General features: G+C 40.5%; 1 protein-coding gene across 4 annotated transcripts in view; it reads right to left on the reverse strand.

The window, feature by feature from the left end:
- The window catches only part of dlgap4b (discs, large (Drosophila) homolog-associated protein 4b), a 165,917-nt gene that overhangs the window by 106,455 nt on the left and 32,928 nt on the right, over positions 1–26,534 (reverse strand). For all 4 annotated transcript variants that reach the window (XM_064306754.1, XM_064306751.1, XM_064306757.1 and 1 more), the window contains exon 2: positions 18,461–18,533. The gene's annotated coding sequence lies outside the window, so the exon portion shown is untranslated. The remainder of the gene's footprint in view (positions 1–18,460; positions 18,534–26,534) is intronic.

A 26,534-nucleotide genomic window follows, 5' to 3' on the forward strand; every position in this document is an offset into this window, starting at 1 on the left:
ACCTTAACGAGGACCATATGTAATCTCCTTACAGACAGCAACAGTCTTGGTGCGTTTAAAATTCAGACTAGTAACGGTCATTTAATTTCATTATTTAAAGAAAAGAACATCCGGCTTGTTGCAGTTCAAGGGAATGTGAGCAGCAGCATAATCACCTCTCACAAAACGACGGCAAGCTTTTTATTCCCTTTTTTTTTACCCAGAATACCTCACAACAGTCCTCTCTCTAGAGTAAACAGCCCTATTGATTCAGCAGATTGGCGTTCCCTGGTCCGGGTGGCGGCGCCCCGTTTCCCCCTGTCAGTGTGCCGCTCAGAGACGGGTGGTGCCAGCCCCCTGCGGCTCCTCTCTGGCCTGAGGCACCCGCCTCGACAGCCGTCGTACCCCACAGCGCACTGGCAAACGTTCAGAGCTCTGCACCTCAACCGCACATCCCTGCCAAGTACAGTACGGTCACCCAGTTTCAAACCAAATCAGCCTAATCCCTTACACAATATTAACAGATTAGTATTAGCATGAAACATGGATCAGTATAAAACAATTCATTTGAATGTAACTTTATATACATACACTTGATACATTGGATTCGACGTTCTGGGGTTTCACCCATCTGTAGACGCTAGCAGCTGAACAGGTGGCAACCCTGCCGTCAGGTCACGACCTACAAGATGTTCACCCGAAGTAGCTCAGATGTCGACAGCTAAAACCCACCGACGCAAGGAGACATCGCTGCATCGGGCTACGCGATGGATCTTTGAGCAAAACGAGCAGCTTATTTCTGTCGCGTATGCGGCCTTGTAATCTCATCAAACCTCCGCCGCTGGGACTGGCAAGCAGAAGACTCTGATCAGAGATTCAAACGCCCTCGAGGCGGAACGGTCAAATGGACGGGAACGGCACTCGCACTCCAGTGAGGGCACGGATGACATTGTCGAAGCGGGGATAGCACAAAGGAAAGTCTGTTCTCCCGTCACTCTCGTCTTACATTTAACATGTTACTTTACTCTTTTTCAGAGAAAAAGCAAGACTATTCTGATGTAGACAGGACAATTTCACTCTGTTTCAGGCACGGCTTGATTTAGCCTGAGCTACATTAGGAGCTTTGAATGACCTTTTCCAAATAACACACGAAGCTACAAAATAATTGCAAGGTTTCTACATTACAAGCAAAATAACAGGGCTCACAATTACCAGAAATACTTGTAGCACAAAATAAATTACAAATGTTCAAAGAAAAAGCAGGCTTTCTCCTTCTCTTCAATATGTCATTGTACATATTGTTACCATACTGTCATAAACTTATATAATGTAGGTTATATAAAAATAAAACTAAAAATATGGTCCTGGCCCAAATGTAATCACTTGTCATGAAATCTTTTCAACAATCAAATAAATTAGTTGTGTAATCGCTCTTATAGATATGTTCGAGGTCAACTAACCTGCTCAGCATTTTTATATATGCTACAGAGCATGATAGGATGTTAATAGCTTAATTGTATCTCATGCAGTACACCTGCATGGAAGCATCTGCATTAATTATGTTTCTCCACTCATTTATCAGGTTTAACTTTAATTTGTCACACGTCTGCATACATATATATATATATGGTCGAGGACAGAAAGAGATGGACAGAACATTGAACACTACAGTACAACAATACACTAATTCTGTGGTGGCCTTACACTCTGCTTGACAGACTGCAGTCTAACAAATGGCAGATTGGACAGAGAGGGAACACTGTGACCTGGCTGGCACCTCATTCAGAAGCCCCGCTGAACATCAGACTGTGAGTCCCTGCACGGCTGAAAAGGCACAATCACCATCTGCACACAGGCGTCCTGCAACATAATCATCTGTGCATGCAAAATTCCTGCAGCAAAATTACCTGTGCATGCAGGATTCCTGTAGCATAATCATCTGTGTATGGAGGATTCCTGCAGCAAAATTACCTGTGCATGCAGGATTCCTGTAGCATAATCATCTGTGTATGGAGGATTCCTGCAGCGAAGTCACCTGTGCATGCAGAATTCATCTAACACAATAGCCCGTGCAAGCAGGATTCATGCAGCATAATCATGCAGTAAATGCAGGACTGTATAATATAGTCACAGCTACAATGTATTGACAAAATACATTTCAAGCCAATGTTCTGTAATTCATGTTGGAAGATCTGAAGGCTGATATTACATGAAATTGGCAGGTGAAGACAGTGACTATTTAAATGTGGCTCATTAAGTTGAACCTGGCAGGAGTGTGGCAAAAATGACATATTGGAGATGTGCTTATATAGTAACTAAACTGCAAATCATCTTACCTAAAAATATCACCTAAAAATATCACCATTTACATATATCACCATCAAATATCATCATTTACAACTTTATATAATTCTGCAGTTTCACTGGAAGCCTGTCTCTTTTGGGGAGAAAGAAAAATACAGAATTGCCTTCAAAATGAACTGTATGATGACATTCATGCAACCTGACTGTCCATCATAATCTGGCTCAGAAACGAAGTTGGTGAATTAATGAAAAGGTCAATATTGAGCTGAGGGTGGTATTCTCAGGGTTGTTATTTTACAACCTTAGCTTGGTAGTTTTTTTTAGTATCTACTATTTTACTGATGGGCTGCTGCACATTCTGCACAGGTTTGATGTTGGAACATCAGTATTGCTAATTACGCTGGTTCCGCCTTAAGAGCAGTTCACCACATTTCTAATGTGCCATACTGTATGTAATACTTTGCCCACAACAAAGAAAATGGACCACCCAAAACAATGATGTTACGTGGATAAAATCTTTCTTTTTCCCATTTTAGGGAATTCATTCATAAAACGTACTGAGCTGTTTAGGCTGTCACATATCTGGAATAATTCCAATTTTTTCTGACTGTCCACACATCTAGCGGTCTATCTCATAAGTGACTTTTACGTGGCCCTGTGTGTTAAGACACACTGCTCACTCAAGCATCATGCATTTGTAAAAAAGAAAAGACATACACAGAGAGGGTGATGTATGATGTACTGCATGTAAACGCAAAGAAATCCAACGTGCACGTGCACACGCGGGTCACATCCAGAGAGTATGAACTGAACTGAAATCAAATACATCATGCAATTGTGGCTAACAAACACTTTATTTCATAACCAATTAAAATGAGTTATTTGTCAGATAATTATGTCGCCTGGGAATCTACAGTTCTGGTGAAACTAAAACATAATGCCAAACCCTCAATTATGTCTTGAAGGTTGTGATAGTGATTATTACCAATGCACAGTGTTCTCTGATGCAAAAGACACCTTCTATCACTTTAATAAGAAAAGGAGGAGTTATGTCTCAATAACAACGTCACTTCAAATGGTCTTTTGCAGATATTTATGAACATTTTGGTTTCTACATGACAGAGGTCAAACCAAGCATTCCTACATAGAGGGCAAGCAAACCATAACAAATTGTGATTTTTTGTGTGAATTATCCCTTTAGTACGATGCAAGACTTCAGAGGGCTGTGGATGGTTTTGCAAAGCATTCGCTCTGTATCCATAAACCTTTATTAAGAAGGTTTGCATTCAGCCACTCCCTGGGACAAAAAGTGGTGACTGTTAAGGCCTTATTATACAATGGTACATGCAACAGTATACAGCCTACCGACAGGTGACAACTTGAGTCACCATACCAAGGCTGTTCGTTTACTGTAGTCAGTCATTTACTGCATGTAACAGAAGAAAAATCAGAGCAGTACCTTTGAAGGAGGTACATCTCAAAGAGCAACAGAAATGTCTCTGAGCATCTCTTCTGTCATTTAATTGCATGTTCCTGTATGTAGGGTATTGATCTAAAGTCGAGTTCTTCTGACTTACTGCTTCCCATAGACAGATATTTTCCCTGCTACATCCACATGCTGGGCACAAATAAATCAGTTTAATCATGAACACCTTTCCATTTTAAGAGAGTGCCATCCTGCATTTTTTCCAAAGGTAAAAATATCACTGAGAAATGAATCACATTCTGCAAACACATTCTGTCATCCAAAAGTTCTACCAAGGTAAATAAATAAAAAGACAGAAAAAGAAAAAAATACCCACAATATAAGAATTTCAGATAACGGGAGTTTCAGATGTCTTCATTGTTAAATATTTTACGATTTAAGGTTTAAGATTAAGATTAGTCTTGCATTTTAAAACACGATTAGCAGGAGTAACCAGTAGACACAAATATGCAACAGAAAAAAACACAAATATGTAATTACCCTGAGGAGTATGAACACAATTTAGAGTAGAGGCAAAACATTTTATCCATTGCAGGTCAAGCCTTGGTCAGTTTGCCTCAGGACCCGCAACAGTCAAAACACATTTACGGTTTTGTGTAAATATGTGAATGTGTCCACCATGTAACCCTGTTAGCTACCTTAAAAGACTTTGTGCTACTAGTGAACTCCACATCAATTTTTTGACATGAAGTTGCACCAGAACAATTCAAACAGTTTGCCAAGGAAGCCAAAGATAGGAGGTCAATGAAAAGGTGTATTGCCACATCATTCTGAAAGCAGATGAAAGAAAATCTGGAGTTTTAAACGAGATCCCATTCAAATTTGATTTACAGCTGGTTTTAATAATGATTAAGTTTATAGTCCCAAAACATGGCCCATTTAAAAATTAGGTGACGGAAAATTATGTAAAAACTTTTTTAAAGTTACAGCAGTTTAGTAATAAAGTTATTTATTTCATCCTTCATAAGTGTGTAAGAGGTTCTGCAGCATATACTGTACATACTGTATATTTTATGTCTTTCTCAGCCTCAACATCCACATAGGCATCTTGTGCGATGGGGAATTACTTGTTTGTCTGCCACATATGGTCCATATTTATATGCATGCATTGATATAATGCCAACAGAAATGATTTAACACCAAATGCACACATTTGTGACTTCTGTCGTAACATCCACTATTGCACCACCCAGCACATGTTGATGCAAATGCCCTTATTGCAGATCACTAAACCACCAAAATGGGCAATGGCAAGAAATATTCTATGTATGCCATTAAAAAATGAGCATTTCCACTAAATCCCAGGTGTGTCTGTGTTTCTCACCAAAATAGAGCCCAATGATTTCAATATTTTAATAGCAATGACAATTTTATCCCCAGTTCTCTCTAAAAGTGGCTGCGTTTAATTATTTCCATGAATATACAAAATACATTTTGAGTCATGCCAGCTGCAGCTGTATTTTTTGTGATTGAGCATACTGTTGAATCAGTGCTGATCAGGCGCTGATTTGTGTATACGATGTAATACATCAACCTAGTAAAGCGCACTGCATGCACGTAGATCAAAGCGTAATTAAATGATATGTCAGATGTGAATATTCGTAACTGTGTACCAGCTATCTAGTTAGCAAAATTGACATCTGCAATCAATTTTTAAAATAGTCTAACCAATTCAAATAACAAGCTAGATAGCTTGTACTGTAATATCATATTTTTATGTTTCTATATTATTTATTTATTATTTTGTAATATAGATGAAAAGAATCTAAATATGAGAAATCCAAGACATAGGTAGTAAGAATAAAAAAGCAAGATACTTGGACATGAAACAAACTAACTTAGTTGTTCCTGTGCTGCACTAAGCCACTTTAATGACAGTGCTCTCACTGCATTGCTATTATACGAATTTGATCTGTAATGTAGGGGTGCCTTTGTATGATCAATATAATGCCTTCACATGCTCATAATCATTGTGGCAATTTTGTGCTACCATTGAATGGAAACATCATATTACGTCTCACTTAAAATTCCATATGTAAGAATACATTCTACCATAACATTATGATAGAATTATTTTTAAATTATTTTCAATTATGTCTGAAGGGTTGAAAGACCTTTGGAACAATAAAGAAATGTAATAAATACATTTTATAAAATAAATAAATAAACCACAAAGTAATATCATTACCCTCTTGAGCCACTAGTCTATTAAAGAAGGCACAAACATGCTTTAATAGAAGACAAAATATAAAATTCATTATCAACTTCTTCAAAGAATAGCCCAGCGCTGAGAGGACACATCAATTTTTAATGTCATTTTATGACCCCCATTCATTGAGGGTGAGAATTATAATCATTTTGTGAAACAGATTACACAGAACCAGAATCATTATGCACTATGCATCCACAGCATTTGTTAGCTATTGTCTAATATTCAATTCAATTTTATTTGTATAGCGCTTTTTACAGAGAACTACAAAGACACTTTGCTGAGTAGCAAGGCAAGAAACAGAGCAAAAAGAGCAAACAGAGCAAACACCAGGCCTGAACCCCCAAATAACAGGTACATAAGGTAATAACGAAGTCTTGAAATTTTAAAAATGAATAAAAAAGCTCAGAATTCTAGTTTGTATCTGCACAAAGCAGACTTCTGAGCTATAGATGAGAATGATTTTACATATGTCGTTTGCCAAGTTCAGCAAACCCTAAAATTATTTCACCTAAGTATAGAGAAATGAGAGGAAGAAAAAAGTTATCATTAATTTGCTGGCTGAAGTTAAAGGCAAATGAGCCCAAACCCTTATCTTTAGGAACGGGCTCAGCCCAGGCCATTTACTGTGCCCGTTTGAACTTTCCACAAAGTATCACAGCTCGATATTTCTCTATCCGCAACGTACTGCAGGTACAGGAACAGGAGGTACTGCTGAATCAGCAAAAAGAAAAATGGTTTAAGATCTGATTTTTGAAAACATATCTATTCTTAATATTTTTTTTCTAAAATAGGAATGGTTAAACACACATAGTCATTTATGTGACCTAGTTTTAGAAAATTTAAATAGATTTCAAAACGTTTTATTCTTTTTTTGAGCTTTAAGAAAGCAGTTTAAATTTCTTCCTGCTCAGATAAGACCTGTTATAAAAGACATTTTCAAAAGGGTTCAAATTGATGTCTATTTGAAGGGTTTAAAACCCACTTCTTACCAAGGGCTTGGCTATAGTTCTACCCCCTCCCCCCCCACATGCACACACCTTACCCTACTCCCATCTGAAATGCTTCAGGTTCGGATTGAGGAATAACCAGCACAGAGGAAATCCCCCCAACCTCGCCCCGAAGATTACACAGAACTCCAATTCGCCCAAGTAACCTGGCCCGGCAGCCAGACGCAGAAGGCAGGCTGAAATTAAAAGGGCGCAGGCTTTAAAAGCTGGCCCAGGGGATTTGTTTCCCGTAAAGCCCCCGGGCAGATTAGAGCATGTTAATGTGATGCTTACACGGACCGGGGCCACGGCTTTGGCAGAGAGCGGGGCCAATGCGAGCCGGGGCGGCACCGGGCCTTCGCGGTTTCCCCATTTTCCCCCGCCGACCGGATTCACCGCTGATCACTGCGACGGCCTCGGTGCCACCGCTGACCATAGGGATCCAATCAATCCTCCCCTTACATCAGGAAGTCGGTCAAGCTTATCCCGGATTGATGCCCGGCCGCTCGCTCCGGACGCGCGCTTCCTGGACGGAAATGGATTCATTCCAAAGCGGATTTTTTCTATTTCTGTTTTTCTACCCCTTGATTGCTTCCCCCCTCCACACCCACACCCTGTCCCACCCCTTACAAGCCATGAATCAGCCTCAAAATGAAATGGGGAAACACCAGAGATATACGCCCACGTTTCTGTCCTGCGTGCCCTACTGAAAAATGGTGGAGCAGTTACATCAATTGCAGGGTCCATTTTGGAGATAAGCCTAACATAATAAGCAATATAAGCCAACAGCAGGCTTTTGGCTTTCATTTTTGTTTATGCCATTGAATGTAACTGGAAATAATGTAGACCACAGACAAGCTGGGATCGTTTTTTTTTTTTACTTTCACCAGGCCAAGTTATTATGAGAGGAACTGAGGCAGAAGAGTCAGAATAAGTCAGAGAAAGAGACATTCACTTCATGGGGTCTGTTTCTAGTCCTGTAGGAGGGATACCTGCAGAGAAGATAAGACTTTAAAGTGCTGCATCTGTGTCCATTTTGGAAACACAAAGTTGATATATTTGGGAAAATGAACAAAGACTGTAAAATTGCCACTGGTGTCCACATTGAAGGTAACAGTTTACAAATGGCACGCACATCCTTCTACTCTCCTCCACACACCAGACCTGGTCTCTCTCCCAGCTTTCCATCCTCAATCTTCATCTACCTTGAGAATCACCCTATTGAGGTCACTTTACCACTTAACCTACTTACAGTTATTTATTGCCCTCTTTGGACCTCTCTTTCATTCTGTGATGAACAGCACTTATTATTTTCTTCCATCAGTCTCCCAGTCCTCCCACTGTTATTAATCTAGGTCCTTCTCTGAACATCTCTGGCCCGGTGTTTCAAAATAACATTCACTGAACCGAATCCATCTGTTCCTAATAACTCCACATGCAAGGTTCGGTCATTTATTTCCTTGATGTCTGCAATTAATTTTGTGCTGGACGTACTATTAATGGCCTGTACGCTCATCCCTTTCACAGGTTATCACTACAGCGATGGTTTGTTGTTTTTCCACTCTGGTCTACTGACATCATCTCTCTCAGCCCCAGTCTCTGAACGTCGACCAATTTTTTCGCGCATGTTGTTTCTTTGCGCCGAATTAAGGACGGGGCACGTTCACGTGCACACTCTCCTCTGAATGCTTCACAGGCAGACAGCGCAAGCAACCTGCAGGTACCCGATTGGCCGGAAGAACTGCTGACGCGTGAGGAAATGAGCGTGTTCCCACCCACTGAAACCCTAACGCTCCTCAGGCAACTACGGCCAGCTACGCGCCGCCCTGCTGGCCACGTTCGGTAAGTATTAGACACCAGACCACGGGGCTGCATCGCAAACAGTGCATCTCAGTGGGGAGATCCCTCCGACTGTTCATTTCCCCTGGTTTCTCAGTGGCGGAATGAACTGCCCACAAATGCAAGCGGCCAAATTTCTAACTGCTCACCATCGTCTCCTGAAAACTGGCCCTTTTGCAACATTCTCTCTTTCCCCTTGCTGTAATATTTAAAATGTTCAAACAGCGTTTAATGTTTTCAAATGACTAAACTCTTTGTGTCTGTTTAATAACCCATGGTTTTTATTCCAGAATTTTAGCACTTTGATTTTTATTTTTTTTGATTGCTTGCTGTTTAATGTTAACAACAGAGGCTTTTGGCTGGGATTCAGTCAACATTTGCTTTTCAGATTGACAATTAAATTTAAGTTTGGGAACTAAATTCAAGTTTGTGGACAAGAGAAGAATTGTTAATTGAATTCACTCCCTTTTCTTTGACTTATGGATGACTGTGGAAAGATATAAAACCTCCCACGCTCACAAACTGACCAAATAAGTGGATGTCACAAGCCTTCGTAACACCCCTGGGAGGGAGATGCGGCAGTGCCGGGGAACACCGTTGGTTGCCTCATGGAGAGAGAGAGAGCGCACCCACACAAACACGAAATGAAATAAATGACTCCTTAGGGGTTCTGGGTGAAAGCAATAAACTAAAACAAACTAAAATAACAAAGATAAAAGAAAGTAAAATGGCGCGACCACTTTCCCGTGTGCCGCCCGTAGCTGGCCAGCCGTCCCAGCCGGCTCCAGCTCCTCCAGCGTCCCAGCTGAGGATTTCTTCATTTTCCTTTTTGGCTCGAACCAAACTCCAAAATAAAATGAAACTAAAATCATAAACACGCTCTCGGTGTGTGCTCCTGGTCCCGGACCCGAACTGTGGACAGCAGCACACCTTTAAGCACCCGGGCTGATTAGCTAACGCAGCCCAGGTGCGTGTGCTCTCTCCACCAGCCGGCGCAGCCGAGACCAATTCATTTCTCCGGCAGCATGCATGCTACAGTGGAATAACACAACAAATATCACCTCTATAAGGAGGCACAGTGGCCATGACGAGTTACACAGTGGTAAGATGGCTTGTACCAAGGTGCAAGTCGATTCCGGGTAAGCACTGCGTTACCTTGCGCAGTACAACCGATTCGTATATGCAGCTGTATAAATGGACATGTAAATGCTTGTGTGTAAGTGCTTGGATAAGAGTGTCTGTAAATGCCTGTAAAGTATAACTCACATATTAATCTCATATTTTCACCAGAACAATAAATGAATTTGTTGAGAAATGCAATCGTGCCTGATTTATGTAGATCCATATACTTTGTTTGCCCTCTTTTTTAATTTATTTTTCACAAAATAATGAATAAGAGGACAGCAGCACTGGTCACAGAATAAAAACAATGCTTGTGGGATAATGCTAGGATTTTGCTAGTCCCCTCCCAAGGAAAAGAACTCATATAAATTCAGAATTGCTGACATGCTTAGCACTGCATACCCAATGAAATGCAAACAATGGTGTCAATCACTGGGTGACAAATATCCATCATTGGCTGTGGCTTCCCTTGCCATATCCCTCTGTACTTTGGAAAAAAATCACTCTATGGCTCTGGACTAAGTTGTTCTTTCAACTTAAGATGGTTTGGTGATATTGACAGAATCTCAATGGGTGCTCCCCGACCCTGGGTCTGGAGACGCACAAGGTCTGATGGTTTTTCCTTTCACTTTAAAATCAGTAGCCAATTCAGACCAGAGAACCCATGTGAAGTGACTTAGCTGCTCAATCAACTGCTTCAGCTGATCAACTAATCCTAAAATGTGCTGTCACAACAAAAACCAATGAACCAATGACCAGGGTCTATGACTGAGCCTGATCTAGGGTCAGTCGTAGCATAGAGGGTAAAATGAGGAACACTGCGCCAACATGCACCACGCTAACCTGGGTGGTGGGAGGCACGGTGCCAACCTCTGCCACCAAACCTGGGCGACGTGCATGTGTCCAAGAAATGCGCTTCAGAAGAGATTTCTTTGTATGCAATGCTAAAGTAACTGGAAATTGTCATTATCTTCCTGATTTGGCAAACTGGATTTTATTCTCTGAATCATTTTTTTTCCAAATCCAAAAGAGAGAGAGAGTGAGAGAGACAGAGAGACAGAGAGAGAGAGAGAGAGAGAGCAACAGACAGAGAGAGAGAGATCACTAACTTTAACAGAAAAAACACATGTTCCCTCAGTTCAAAGCCAACAACCCAGATATAATCCAAGTTCAGACCTGCTGGCTGAGCATGAACCAGCAGCAACAAGACAAGATATTTCAAGCTCTCATGGATCAATACTGGCATTCAGAAATGAGCGGTGATAACAGCCTTCCCTGACAGTCCTTCAACCTGGCTACTGTGGTACTGTTTTAAACTACAAATAGTAGTGCAATATCACGATATCAGCTTTTTATTTCGATTCACTATGATAGTTGAAGAATAGATGCACCCCATGTAAATACTCTCTTAGGACTTTTCTTCATGCTACCCTTTTACATCCTGTAGGTTTGTGAATAGGAACAAACAAGCAACAGCGTATCAACAGTGGAACCTGACATGTTGACTTGTGGTCTTACCAAAAAAAATATTTTTGAGAGTGCATTTTTAAGTGTCCGTCTGGAATGCATCCAAAATTTTCAGATTCAGAACGACTGGGACAGGGTGCTGCTGTAGTTCTTTTTCGAAATTCTGAATTCTTTTGAACTGCTGAGGGAAATTCCTTAATTTGGGTTGTGATTCACTGCATAAAAAAGCATGTTTGCCGAAGGCACATTTTAAGCACACCACAGGAAGTGTAATGGAGTGGGTGTGTCCCTGCTAAATGTGTCCTCAAGGCGTGAGTTATACTGAAATTATGGAAAGTGGGTAGCATCTATTTCTTTCCCCCACAAGTAACTGCTTTATTTAGGGCATACTATTGACACCCAGGGAGACTTTGATTGCATTTCCAGGTGTGGACTCTTTTGCTCTATTACATGCTTAATGCTGCATATATAGTCTCCCACATTGTCAATACATGCTGTTTTATTTGAATAAAAAATGTTTTTTATTTACTCTAAGGACATGTAGAGACAAAAGGTGAAACAGCTTTTTATCAAAATCACTTAATGCAGGTGGTGAACATGAAAAAAAGGAAATGCAACACTATCTCAACAGCAAAGGATTCTAGTGATTCTGTAATGGTGCGAGCAGATTTTACCTATCCGGTTGGTAGAGCACTCAACAAATCGAACCCTTATAAGGCAAAGCCAAAGCCCACGTCAGTCATTAATAACTGGTTCTGAAAGATCATCTTTGTCCCATGTAAATGACTTCTCCCCCACAGAGAAGGGTGTCGGTCGAGATGACAATGTTCCTGTCCTTGAGTCACAGCACAAGTCACCCGCCCAATGGTTTGAGGACTATGACATCAGCCATCATCCAAATGCTCAAAGTCTTCTCAGTTACCAGCATCCTGAGCCCAGTCATGCATTTTAGTGTGATCAAATTCTCTTATGGAGTGGTTGTATTCCTCCTATAGAATTCCAGACATTGGTAGACTCTATGCCATGGTGCATACCAGACCTGGGTGAAATACTTATTTGATTCAAATATTTTTCTATGCTTTACTGATCTTGTCTGGTGTATTGGAACCAATGAAATACTCTCAAAAAGTGCAAACCCCGCCTTCTGGTCAAATTGGCAGGCTCAATTATGCCAGGCAAGATCAACAGAGCACAAAAAAGCATTTGAATCCAAAGCAAATACGTATTTGACCCAGGTCTGGTACATACAGGTCACACTGTCCACATACGGCAGCCCCATATCATACTAATGAAGTGACTTTACATTGTTGTTCCACTTATTTGTACGCTAGCTGTATGTTCCCAGTGAAGGGCAAATAGAAGCTCTCCATGTCAAAATGTAATTTCTGCAAGGCTGAAAGAAGAACAGCGTGTCCTATAAATGATTTTACTTTCAGCCTGACACAATAAATCAACAAATAAAAGAACAAATGAATGGAAACTCTATGAACACACAAGAAACACAAAGTGCAGTATTTTAATGGTATGCTAAAATACTAGCGAGAAACTATATTATGTCACTGAAAATCATAAATAAAATCAGAAAGAGGAAAAGGACTTTGAAGGACTTGAGCCAATGAAATGAGCCCAGAGCAAAGAACGAGACAGAGCAAAAGACGAAAATCCCCACCTACTACCTTTTGCTAAAAATATACATTTAAAAAAACATGGCATAACATCACTGATTTTGAGAGGGATTTTCCTGGTAAAAGACATCTGAAAATCCACGGGCAGTACTGAATACAGTATGGTGAATAGCCATCTTTCCATTATGAAATAATGTAAGGATTCCAATTTTGCATCTGCAGAGTGGACTGTCAGAACTATAACTGTCTATGTGATCTGATGAAAAACATGTTTTCAACATACAAAAATGCCACGTGTCCATACATACAAAGTACTGTCTATAGGTCATTCGTTCAAACTCAAAAAAATCTAAGCCCGCCTTTAAAAGTATTGATATCAAAACTATACCAAGTTACAAGGAACAATATTGGCAATCTTACCAATATTAAACAAGATGTATTCCAAAGCAATGCTACCTAATGTTCCCTACATTGTTTCAACTAACTTGACTGATGTACCTAAATGTCCAATGACATATTCGTATTCATATATTTGTGGGCCTGGAACATTTGTGATGATGAACTCTGAAAAGCACCAAACACTCGGTTCTGTGACCTTTTCCTGCCAAGCCGGAACATGGCGTGGAGGCCAAAAGGAACTGCCATGTAGAAAAAGTGCTGTAATTTCTACATGGTGAAACCAAAATGTATTAAAACCATTTGAAAACAGCAGATATTTTGCACTTGAACCACATGTTAATTGTTTGATTACAAACCTATAACTGTGGAGTAGAGAGCCAAACCAAGAAAAGAAAAAAAAGATATACTTTGTCCTAAACATTTTGAAGCTCACTGTAAGGATAAATCAATTATATGTAAGAATACTGTGGAATTGTACCCATTTTCATTTTTGTAAGATGAAATTTAATGGGTACCAGGGACAATTTTAGAGGAGGCAACATTTTAAGACAGAAAAATTTGGACAAAAAATGGCCTTAAATGTCACCATTCAAGACACAAAAGAGGAACATTGCAGAGAAGTTCACTGTTTACACCAAACTTGATGGAAGCACAGTTTGTGCTTTTAAAAAAATGCCAGTTAATTATGTATATGCCATGCAAGACTGGCCAAAGAACAAGAGATTCAATGTGACTGTTCATAATTTGAATATCTTAAGTGCAGCATTGCACAGACACATTTCCATTTATAAAGCATAGCATGCAACACACATTCCGGGAATGAAAAGCAACATTATTTGTATAGAACGTGACACCAAACCAGTGATGTAACAATGCAGAGGCAATAGCTTTTCCGCAAAGCAAACTTTCATTGCTGGAAATGTCATGAGAGAAGAAACCTTGCAGCAAAGGGAAAAAAATGCATTAATAAAGTAGCCCATCCTATCTGACCTTTAGTTGACCTTCCACATGTCCCACTTGTTGCACTGTATATGTTTTTTTCTAGACTCGTGTAAGCCTTGATACTGTGGCTTACTGAGAGACTGTGGTTTGGTTGCCATGAGAAAGGGAGAGGGAGCAAGTTAGAGAGAGAGAGAGCAAGCAAGCAAGCAAGAGAGAAAGAGTGAGTGAGAAACTTCCCTTACGAAACACACATAGACCTTAATCTTTACATAAAATAATGAGGGGTGGGGGGGATAGAGACAAAGACAGCGAAAGAAAAAGAAAGATAGTTAGATAGATAGAGAGAGAGAGAGAGAGAGAGAGAGAGAGAGAGAGAAAGAGATATAAAAAATATGCCTCATACAAAATGAGGTCAGTGATAGCCCAGTGCGGTTTTGAGCTGCATTAAGGTCACTCTGTCCTCCCAGAGGACCAGTGGGAGCACAGCGCTGACCGGGAGATGGTGATTTATAGCACAGCTGCTGAAGGATCCCCTTGATTGCAAATGGACACATCTACACCAAAGGAAGGCTAGTGAGGCCAGCTTGCGCAGGGTACAACTGGGGTCCTAGCAGGCAATACCATCATTTTTTTTTCCTTTGATGAATGACATCAGCTGGAGGAAACCACGACCAGTGTCATGATAAAATCTTCCTATTTCCTTCCTGATTTTTCACCTTCAGAGAGCCAGAATTGCTCTATATAAACGAAATGTACTGAAACCTTCTAGTTTTATGATAGACTTGATATTATTTTGAATTTTGAATCAGAACTCGGGAAATTAATTTGAAGTTGAATGCCCAGGACACCGTTGGTTTGACGCGATGAGGATTTACACAATCGCAGGCCGACCGTCAGCGTTCCTGTCATCCAGCCAAATGCTATCTTGTTCTATTTTTGTGCGTTCATCAGATAATATTTCTGGGTTGCCCTTGAACCCTAATCTTTGTGTTTACCACGCTGTTGCCACGGGCCACGCGCGTCCCCTTGTCGGTTCTTCCGCGGCGCAATTAGAGGAAGCAGCGGGAGGATCTGACCCTTCGCAGCGCGGAGATCGCCTGACAAGGCCGCGCTGTTCGCGGCCCAGCGGCGTGCTGCGGCGACGGCGATGGGGGGGGGGGGGGGGGGGGGGCGGGGAACGCCAGAGACGCTGCAAACTGCGGCCTGACTGCACGCTGTTCCTCTAAAATAGAAAAAAATGAATCACTGGTGCTTGGCTGTCTTCCAGTTAGCCGAATAATAATGTTTTTTTTAATTATTACTTTTCTGGTTAGGAAACTGCCAAGCAAACCAGCAAACACATCATTGCTGCTGAGCAGGTTGTTTGTTTCCATGTTAAAGAGCTCTGTGGATTAAAAGCCACGTCTCACTGCTTGCAGTTAGACAGCGACCAAAACTACGGCACTCATTTTGGTTGTGTAAACTGATCTGGTAAGGATCGCAGGCATATAATCCTGACAGTTATAAAACAGCCATTTAAGCTTGTGTTTGTTTTTTTTTCCCCTCCCCCTCTCCGTTCTAAATCTAAACCAACCTTTTCAGATAACGTTTGAAAGACTTTGGTTGAGCAAATGAGCCTGTGCCTTTTGACAATAAAAGCCTAAAGGATTTGCATGCTACATTATAAGATCTGAATTGCCCTGTTTGTTTCCAGAGTGTATCACGCAGAAGGATTTACTCTAATCCTGTAGGGAAGATTTAGAAGCCTTGTCTCTTTTAATCTGATATGATTTGTGCTGTGCTCCTCCAACTGGAGTGGTGGACAGAATGAGCAAAGGTTCGATTCCTAACAGTGTTCGGAGCTGGCTTGCCAACAGCCTTAAAGTGGAGTGGTACCCACTATTCCTCAAGTACAAGATGTTCAGTTAACATACATACAGTATATGGTAACATACACCTTGGGTCCTAAAGCTTGATTTTTAAATGGGCATTCAGATGCTCTGGTGCTTTGTACATATGTTTGGTTTCCCATGCATAATACTCTGATATGATACATTCATGAGAAAGAAAAACAGTAAATTTCACTCCTTTCCAAATCCATGACATTTATGCATAGCTTTCACCAACACATAGTAAGTGCAAGTACATTTCTCTTCAAAAACACTGTTAATTTAGGTGATCTGTGAACTCGCCTGACTAACTCTGAAGTTGTTGAAGATAGCACTCATTAACTCACAGTACACATTTCTCTTGCCTCAACACTCTATCGCTACTCCCCATCGCTACACTGCAGGGCATTCGTCCATCTCCTATCAGGAATCTTGTTCACGGATTCATTTTCAATCTCAGCGGAAATGACCACGCAGATAAATGGAGCTGGCTATCTCTAAAATATTAAATCCTATTAGGTCTGCTGGCTTGCTACCTGACTCCAGGATATTTGGGATTGCTCATCACTCCTGGGAACGCCCTGCCCACAGAAGCCTGCCCTCCCTGGGCCACGCTACCTCCAACTGAGGGTCCTCCCATCGGACTCCCAGGTACACTGGGCATCAGAACGATTAGGATTGTGAACAGTGGTGTTCATCACTACATTGGCAAAACACATTTGGCGTCACGTGCCCCACAAGAGCCTCTTGATATTGTGCTGATGTCCAGTTAATCCACTCTTGTTACAATAATGGTGGACGTTGTAGCTCACTTGTCCCTGTATAATTACAGACTGCATACCTGTTCTCAGTTAAAGGTGCAATATGTAAGTTTGGAGACACAAGCAAGAGATAGCTAGATTTTGAGAACACTCAAAATCATGGTGATTATCAAAGCGTGTAAAAATACCCTTAAATAAAAGCAAAGAATCTGCACTTTAACCACACGCGAAGTGTTTGATTACAAATCTAAAATCATGGAGTACAGAGCCAAATCAGGAAAAAAAAATTATGGCTTTTTCCCCAAACATTATCGAGCTCACTGCATATATGGCATACATTGCACATTTTCCATTCAGTTATTTCACTGACAAATACCTTTTTCTTTTGCTGTTTGTTCTTTTGCATTGGGACACTATAGTGTGGAACTACAGAGGAAAACCCAGTCGACCAGCAGATTCACTGTTAAGAAAACAAACAGACGGGAGCGTGCATGCTAGCACACAGTAATCACCACTGACATTACATCTGTGGTAACAGGTCATACGTGACCGGAACAATAGGAGCAGCCCAACCATGCAGCAAATGCCGACACGCAGCCCAAACGCATACATATATGCAGCCCGTTATACTTTCAGCACCGAATTCATCGCGCTGCTCGCATTGCATTTTATTTCGGGTCCTCCCCCATCCCCTGTGACTTTGTCAGTCATTGGAATGAACTCAAGGTATTACATAAGAAGCTTTAGAAGATGAACTGCCTGATGAAATTCATCATTCAAGAGGTGCCAACGCAACTCGATGGCAAAGACAATGTATGCAGCCTCTCCTCTGAGTACTGCTGAGGAGCATGAGCTCAGTGGTGTGACGGAGCGGTGTGGCTCTGGCTGTTAGCGGTCTCTCGATGGACCCAGGGCAACCCGCGCCAGAGCGTGTTCTCTGGGCAGACTTGATGACTGTCAGCGAAGAGACACCCCCATTACACCCCTGCAGACCAAAAAAGCCAAACCCTCCATGGGCAGCTCAACATTTAAGCAGTGGATCTACCAATGTTCTTGATGATCAGGACTCAGACAGGATTTTAAACCTCCTGACCCTGCCCCTGTTCAACTGTTTTTGACACTCCAGCTGAGACACCTTTTCAAAGCCAAGTGCATGTCTCAGGGTGAAGGTAGAGCTGCATCAAAGGTCCTCATGTTTGTTTAAGTGTAGCCACTGCACATAGCCCCCCCCCCCACATGGTGAGACAGTCTGTACCACATACAGAGCCACGGCAAACAACAAGCTGCCAAGTCCCACGTACCGGGGTGGGGGCAGTGTTTTTTTCAGCACTAGTCTAAACAGGGAAAGAGCTGGCGGGATTCTCGGCCCCCCAGGAAGCAGGGAGGGGACAAAGCTCAAGGTCAGAATGGCGCTTAGATGGACCAGCATGCACTTCGCCGCGGGAAGAAGAATAAACCAGCCGCACGCACCTTGCTGCCGACTTCGGCGACGGGATAATCCGTTTCCGTTCGAGGAGGCGAGAAAATAATCCCAGAAATAGCCCTGCAAATGAGAAATGTGGGGATTAAACACCTTCAGATTATTCAGACGGACCAGAGACCCAAACAAAGATTTATACGTGGACTCATATTTCACAACTGTTGGACATAAAACAGACACACAGATGCTTAATTGTCCTCTTAACAGGATATTCTTTTCACAGCTGGTAGAGATGACTTGACAAAAACAGGCTTGTGTAATTTCAGCAAATTGACAATAAATGCACATAATTGAAAATATGTTAAATTACAAGAAGCTTTTCGACTTCGAGTTCAAATAGGTTATTTCAAGTGCATTTGATTAATGTTAGGCAACATGCCTTCAAGACAGATACAATGCGTGGCTGGGGGTTTGTCTGAGAAGTGATGGTTTTGGCCTTTGTCCACACAGCTTCGTTATTAAGGTTAAACACATTTGTGTAGGTAGTCTGGTGTGTAGGCACATTGTGTCTTTATATCAGCAATAGTGGCTATTTGCCTGGAGTTTTCATTTGGATTTAGCATAAAAAGAGTAATTATTCATGTGAGGTTCCATAAGAGCCCTTAGTGATGCATGACCATCTTGCATATCAGACTCAACCAAAACATTTTTAATGAATAAAATCTCCAAGAATTTCATATTTGACTTCTGCTTATATGCTTCTTATCAGAAATGCTGATATCCAGGTTTCCATTCTGTTATTGAGGGGACACAGTTTTGAACATTTATTTAATTTGCCTACAGATAATTTTTTCCCATAGTTGTTTTGTTTGATTCAAATGTACCAACACAGTAAGACATAAAAGTAAACTGTCCTCTGAAATTATGAGTCATTTCTTTCTGCAGGAAACTATTGGGTCTCCAGTTCATATTTAAAATGCATTAATTCACATAAGCAATAGCATACAAATATAACAATATTTTAGGCATATACAGAGATATAAAAGCAATTGCCCCCACTTCCCAGTAAATGCAGGAAACTAAGATACTCAGCATCCAAGAAGGTTGTATTTTATTTTCATGCTGTGCATATAGAAAAGGTCATTTTTGTTAGCCAATATATCATTTCCAACCTGACATTTGACAGGTTTGTTCAAAATTTTATTGTGACATAAATAAAATAAGTTATATGTCTTTTATACCGTATAGTAAATATCATCTCGTGGTCATATATTATCAAATATATATATACAGATATGTATACAATCTATATACTGTATATACAGTATATTTTTTTCTTCTTTTTTTTGTTAACAGTGTAGAAAACTGCACACCCATTTTCCGTTTTCCAGTGATGTCTATACGCTTTAATTGCAAAAAAAAATAAAAAAATAAAATTTGATTGAAAGTCACCATAACACACTGGTAAAAATAGATTGCTGATTCACTGGACACTACTGTGCCAGGACTGTCAGTTTCTTCCCTATTTCATAAAGCATTAATCACACAATGTCCTAATGTTCTGCATCTTTCCACACTCCCTAGGTATTCATTTCCTGTAAATCACCAAAATACACAATTCTCTCATGGGGGGGGGGGCGGCGGGTTCTTCTGTAAATGATGGCCACCGGAATGTTTGTGAAGGGTAATATTGGAGGTGTGGAAGTGATACATCAATCATTTCTTGTCTTGACAATCTTCACTTTTAAAAATAATATATAATGCTTTGTCTGCAGATCAACAATGTGTTCACCGTCACAGTCCTCATATCTACCCTGTATGTGGCCAACGAGGTAGTGCCTGGAATCAGTATATATACAGTGTAGTATTTCAATATACAGTGAACCATTTCTCCACCCTTACCTCAGATTTAGACATACATATGGTAAGTACTTAGAGATACAGTGAAAGCATGTGACTACATAATACAAACACTGTGTGAAAGGGAGAAATCTATACTATACATTTTACATGGACACAGCAGTTCACTTGTGACTCAGAAAGCAAATTGGCTGACATTAGCTTCATTGATAAATGGATACAGGGCAGCATGGTTCATAGAAGCAGGCCGAGACACAGTCAATGGGTTCTTTGATTGCAAAGAAGCCTTACACCTCCCCGCAAAATACAATGGCACAAAGGTATATGGAGATGATCACCGGAAAATGATTTCATCAAAGCTCCTGCCCTAACCCCCCCCCCCCCCCCCAATGAATTCCTAGCTACAACACTGGAACAAGAACGAGGAAATGCAGTGCTGTGGAAGAGTGCAAACACAGAGGTAATTTCCTTCTTGCTTTGTAAACAAGGTATTACCAGATTAAGTATAAACCTATGCAGGTTTTCAATCATTCATACTGCATAGTAATCTAGAAATACAACCTGTGAATATGCTTTTATTTACATTTGTATCAGTTTGTTAAATGGTCAATGAATAAATAAAACTAACTGAATTATCAGTGCATTTTCTCTGTTGGCACAGGGATGTTGATAATTTATTTTCTATCTCAAGAAACTGCATTATGTAACTGTTTTTCTACTGGTTACTATGTCTATCAACTCACAAACATAGCACCGCACATACTAAAACACCTTTTTCCATTAAGCCATGTAACACAACATGTAATTTACAAGGAAAACTACTATTAGATCCAAACTCTTGCACTTTTCAACACTATACCGCACATTGCCCATATATACCAGAAGACAACACAAAAAAGCCTTAGGCCTAGTCACTACACTTTTTTTTTTTTTAACATGGCAGTTATGTATTTTCTATCTGCATCCGATGGCAAAATGGCATGCTTTGCATGTTCACAAAATGAAGTAAACACAGTAAAGTGTGTGTGTGTGTGTGTGTGTGTGTGTGTGTGTGTGATGGGATGTGTACACTGTAGCTGGTTGCTTGCTGTAGCAACAGGGGGGCATTTATTTCTAGCAATAATCAGTCGGTAATCTGTTAGAGGCCTGGAGATTTGCATTAGTGGTGCATATAATAATATATACAGTAATGTTATAGTTTTATCTTTGCAAGTATTCAGTGTTTCTTGATGTGAGATCTTTAAGCCTCCCACGATTGCAATGTCGGGGATCCTTAAAATGCGGGAATTACAAAGGCCTCTGCTGTCAGCCCACAGAGTGCCTTTCAGCCCAATATCACATGCAGCACACATGCTGAGTCATTGGGGCTCAACCCAACGCCTGTCATTTTCCACCCCGTACCATCAACAGCGATCATAATGCGCTATACAGAACATGTTCAAGTGCAAGGCAAAGCTGTCTTTCAAATGCTGCAAAAGTGAATTATTCATTACGAAACAAAAAAAAACAATAATTAAAAAAGGTTACGGTTAAATGATTAACCAACATGACAATGGCTAGGCGGTGCTACCTGGTACATAATGTTCCCCTCAATGTTCCAAATTGTTTTGCTTCAGGTACTTTTTAAATGAGAAATTCTTTCCATGAGTAAACGCAGCAATATAAAAGCAATTTCAATCTTCGTTTAACATGTATTTTATTATTCAGTATAGATCAAATTATCACTATTTTAACTTAGATGATGGCTATATTTCTATGTTATGGTATTTATACATATTACCATAATTACATTATTGTAAATATAAATAAGGAGGGGAAATTACATAGGCAACATAACTTTAAACTCACAGCATATTTTTGCAGTGAACACAGCAAAATGTGCAGTATTAAATCAACTCTCACAGAATACATATGGTCCCAACTGGACTCATGTGTACTCTGAACTGAATTAGCACTGGATATTTTATTGTGAAGATTTTTTTGTTTTTCTGGTTATTCTGGCACTGTTCTAGAATGTTTCTTTTAGATTAAAAGTCCACACACTGCCATTTACTCTAGCCTTGCTAACACCTGGCACAGTTGCACCAAATTTATATCGAGCTGAAAACAGCTCGGATGCAGATGGATTTGACAGTACCTCACAGAGTTGCTGAGATGGAGGGGAAACTTCCAATGAGGACAGTGGAATTTAATTTAATTTGTCTGTACCTGAAAGGATTTCTTGGGCCCATAGCAATAAAAAGTTCCCTGCCACTTTACAGAGGAAAGCACAATCATCACAGTTCACAGTTAGGCCGGCCATGTTGACTTCCCCCTACAGAGGTTCATTGTCATCAAATTAATATTTATCCTCAGTGACATGCAAAAAAGTTTCTTTCTCCAAATTTCTCCATGGAATTTGCAGGATGCTGTTTCTTTCCATATAGAATTACATTGAATTACACCTTGTATGCACACATAGGGTTTTGATCCAACTTTCTTTGTCATTGCATAATGAAACACTGACATAGAGCTGGATGAGAACTTTTGATGCATGTAACACACCAAAAATGACAAAAACAAAAACAAAAAAAGAATTCTTTACATGACCTCGACAAATATGTTGAACTCAGAAGCCCGTCTTAACGTCACCTATCCCAAAGCTCTGTGAGCCTCTGTTTTCAATGGACGGAAATGACCGGAGATGGAAATGACTCTCTTGGCACATTTTTTTTGGACCCACTCAGTTGATTTATATCTTGGAAGGCATTGCTAGATTAGGGATACTCAAATCTAGCCCTCAGGGTTTTCATTCAATACTACTCATTTTCAATACTACTCATTTTCAATGCTACTGGTTTTCATTCCTCCTCTCTACCGGGGACTGGTGTAAACCTAACAGATCAGGTGAGTGTAATCTCCGGCCAATCAGTGACATCACTAGACCATGGACTATCAGGCAGATGAGAACATGAGTAGTACCACTGACCTCAAGGGTCAGATTTGAGTATCCCTGGCCTAGGAGACATAATGGATGTCCGGTCAAGCTATGCTGTGGGCGGCAGGCCCCCATTACTGCTTTTGAACCTCCCTGGTTTCAGTGCCAGGCAAGCCAAGACCCAAGGCCCCCACACATCAATGCGTCTCGGGGTGTCACCCGCTGACTGGCAGAACTGCTGCTTGCGCCCTTGTGCTCACGAGAGAGATGAATGAAGATGTCCAATGCTACAGCCAACAAGTGTTGCGGCAATTAATTCTCTTACCTGGCTCCTTACCTATGAACAGGTCTCAAAAGAAAGGGAAACAAAGAAACTAAAAAATGAACTGAAAGGCCTGGAGGACACAAAAGGGAGTTGAACTGATACAATGAACAGCCGCTCACCACTACCGAGGCACAATCAGCATTTCACTTGGTCTTTCACTTCATGTCCAAAACAAAAATGGGTTTTTTTTGTTTTTGTTTTTTTTTTTTACCCGTGATGCATTTTTTTGTCAGACAGGATACTATACAAGTGAGCCAATCTACAAAAGATTGATATCTGGAATTGAGCAGTACGCAGCAAAAGGAGCATATATCATAGATCTGTATGTTACCACAACAACAACAGCAACAGCAACGACAACAACAAAAAAACAGTAGCAGTGCTTATCACTTGTGAATGAACTCTTGACACTGGTAAGAATGAGACGATTACTCGCTCTTCAAAACGCCATCACTGTGACATTCTGGAAATTGCTCTAGAGTGCCCTGGAGGATGGTTTGGAGGGAGAGCCGCTCAGATTCACATCAAAAAGAAAATTGCGCTTCATATCACAAAAGCAACCGCCCCTAATGTCTGAATATAGAAGACAGCATTTCTCACGAAAGTGAGAAAACCAGGGAGATTGACAGCGTCCGCTCAGTGCTCGAAGATTTTAAAATTATTGACTCATACCACAGAGGACTGCACAGAGCTGATTTCAGAAATAAATATGTGTAAATATCTTGACCTTTAGTTCCACTTTTATCTGCAGATTCATGGGTACATTAACTGCATTCATGGGTACATAACTGCAGCCACTGAAAATTTCCAAAACATACCATGCACTAAATAAGCCTTAGGAAGTTATAAAAACATTTGCCTGATGTTTCCTTGGAGTTTGTTTTCTGTTGTGACTGCCAGTCTGATGTCATAGAAACAAACAAGTCCCATTTTTCTTGGACTTCAATTCCATTGCCTTTTTCAAAAAGTCTGATGACAATCCCGTGTATTTCTGACTGGAAAAGATCTGATTAAATGTCGGTGCAAAATAGCACGCGATCCTAAAAATACATCTTGAAGCAAGAATTTTTTAAAACGCCTTTTCCTTTCCGATGAAAAACTGACAGCTACATCTCCATTCGCTTTCATCCCACCCTCACCTGCGCACTAGGAGCACGGCGGTGACGTATGAACAGCCCTCTGACGCACTGGCCCAAACAGCGCTGCAGAAGATACATATAAAATATAACTATGGACCAAATAAGCTGCAAAATTTTCCTTGCTCCGAATTTCATCCCATGTGGCTTGCAAGACTACCCTGAGTTCTGTACCAGCATAACAATTGCAAGATGCAGGGTATTAGGATTCAGTCTATACAATCGTTTTTTTTCACAGATCAGTTACCAACATCACACAACTTCAAATATAAAAAAATAACTAAATCTGGTTATTTCACGGATGTGCTGCTCTTCCGATGTTTCGTTGCATTAATGTTGTATTACTGAGCAGTGCAAATGATTTTTTACTGTCCAATCTCAGTGATTTCAGACGAGCCCCCCCCTAACCATCGCTGCCCCCCCCGCCGACCACCTCCAATTTCCACTGAGGTCACTTCCTTGTACAATTATCATAAATATTAAAGCATAAATATTAAATCATACTTCATCTGCCTGGAATAGCTGTTTAAAAGCTATTCGTTTAAAAAAGACCATTCGTCTGTGAACTGAAACCCTCCCTTCCTTAGGAATGTAACACTCACATCGCTCCAGTCAGCCTCTAGGCACACTATTTACTTGGATAAAATGTAAGCTTTGCTGGATTTGAGTGTCTGCTCAGAAAAGAAATAAGACTGAAAATATTTATGAAGACCCCAAAACTTTCTGAGCCCACAGCCCACTTTGAGAGAATGTGTTTAGTCCGACCCACAACTTGTTAATTAAAATGCAGTCTTATTAGTACAGGTTTTCAGGTTTATGCAACTGCATATGTACTGTAACTTCAAGAGCGCACTACAGTCAACAGATACAGTGTTTACTTTGACTGTAGTGAATATCAAAGGAAAGCGCACTATATGAAGCCAGTTGCGTTTTTACAGTAATTGTCAGCTCCCGAACAGCTTCCTGTTAGCTTTTATGTACAAAGCTGTGCCACGACTGTGTGTGTGAAAATCCGTACAGAATGAATGACTTTGACAGATCTGGCTGAATTCATGAAATGACAAAGAAAAAAGAAATACTCCATTCATTTCAGTTTTCAGAATTGACTGATCCCATGTCGAACATCTCAAAAGATTCCAGTCCATTTTCACCCTCTAGGTATTACTAGTATGGAATGCTTGCTGTCTCCAATTGCTTTGCATTAGAAGATGAGCTTATTATCTCACCCCCTAAAGATGCAGTCAAGGCAATTTGTATTTGTCCACCCACACCCTGAGCCGACCAGAGGAGGATAGGTTCCCCATCGAGTCTGGCTCCTTCCAAAGTTCCTTCCTTCTTTCTTAATTCATGTCTTTCAGGAAGTTTTCGCTGAAGTTTTTGTTTTGCCTCTGGTGCCTCTGTGGGGGTTTGGGCCAAGGGGAAACTGTGAAGCGCATTGTGACAAATCCTTTGCAAAATATGCTATGTAAATAAAATTTGATTGATTAATTGATTGTGATCGCCTAAGCAATTGTCCCTCTGTTATTTATTTGTTTATATTTTTACCTTGCTACCTGCAGTAAAAGGATGAGAGAGATGGTTAAAGGCAAATTTGGGCAAAACTTGATGAGCAAGGGGGAAAAAAGTGACAACAATGCTGTAGAGCTTCAGAGGGACAGCTACCACTAGCTGCTCTGCCCTGGATCAACATTTATTCTTTATTGTGACAATGCAAATAGCGGTTTTTATATTCCTGAATAATTTGCAGAGGTCAGCCATCACCAATACAAACTCTTAACCAAATTGTGTCCAGTTTAACATGAATAATCATTCCAATTGTTATTTTAAGTAATCAGGTAACAATAAACACATAAATGTCAGTGCATAGCAGTTGCACTTTCTATATT

Source organism: Anguilla rostrata, chromosome 13, assembly GCF_018555375.3.
Source record: "Anguilla rostrata isolate EN2019 chromosome 13, ASM1855537v3, whole genome shotgun sequence".
Classification (NCBI taxonomy): domain Eukaryota; kingdom Metazoa; phylum Chordata; class Actinopteri; order Anguilliformes; family Anguillidae; genus Anguilla; species Anguilla rostrata.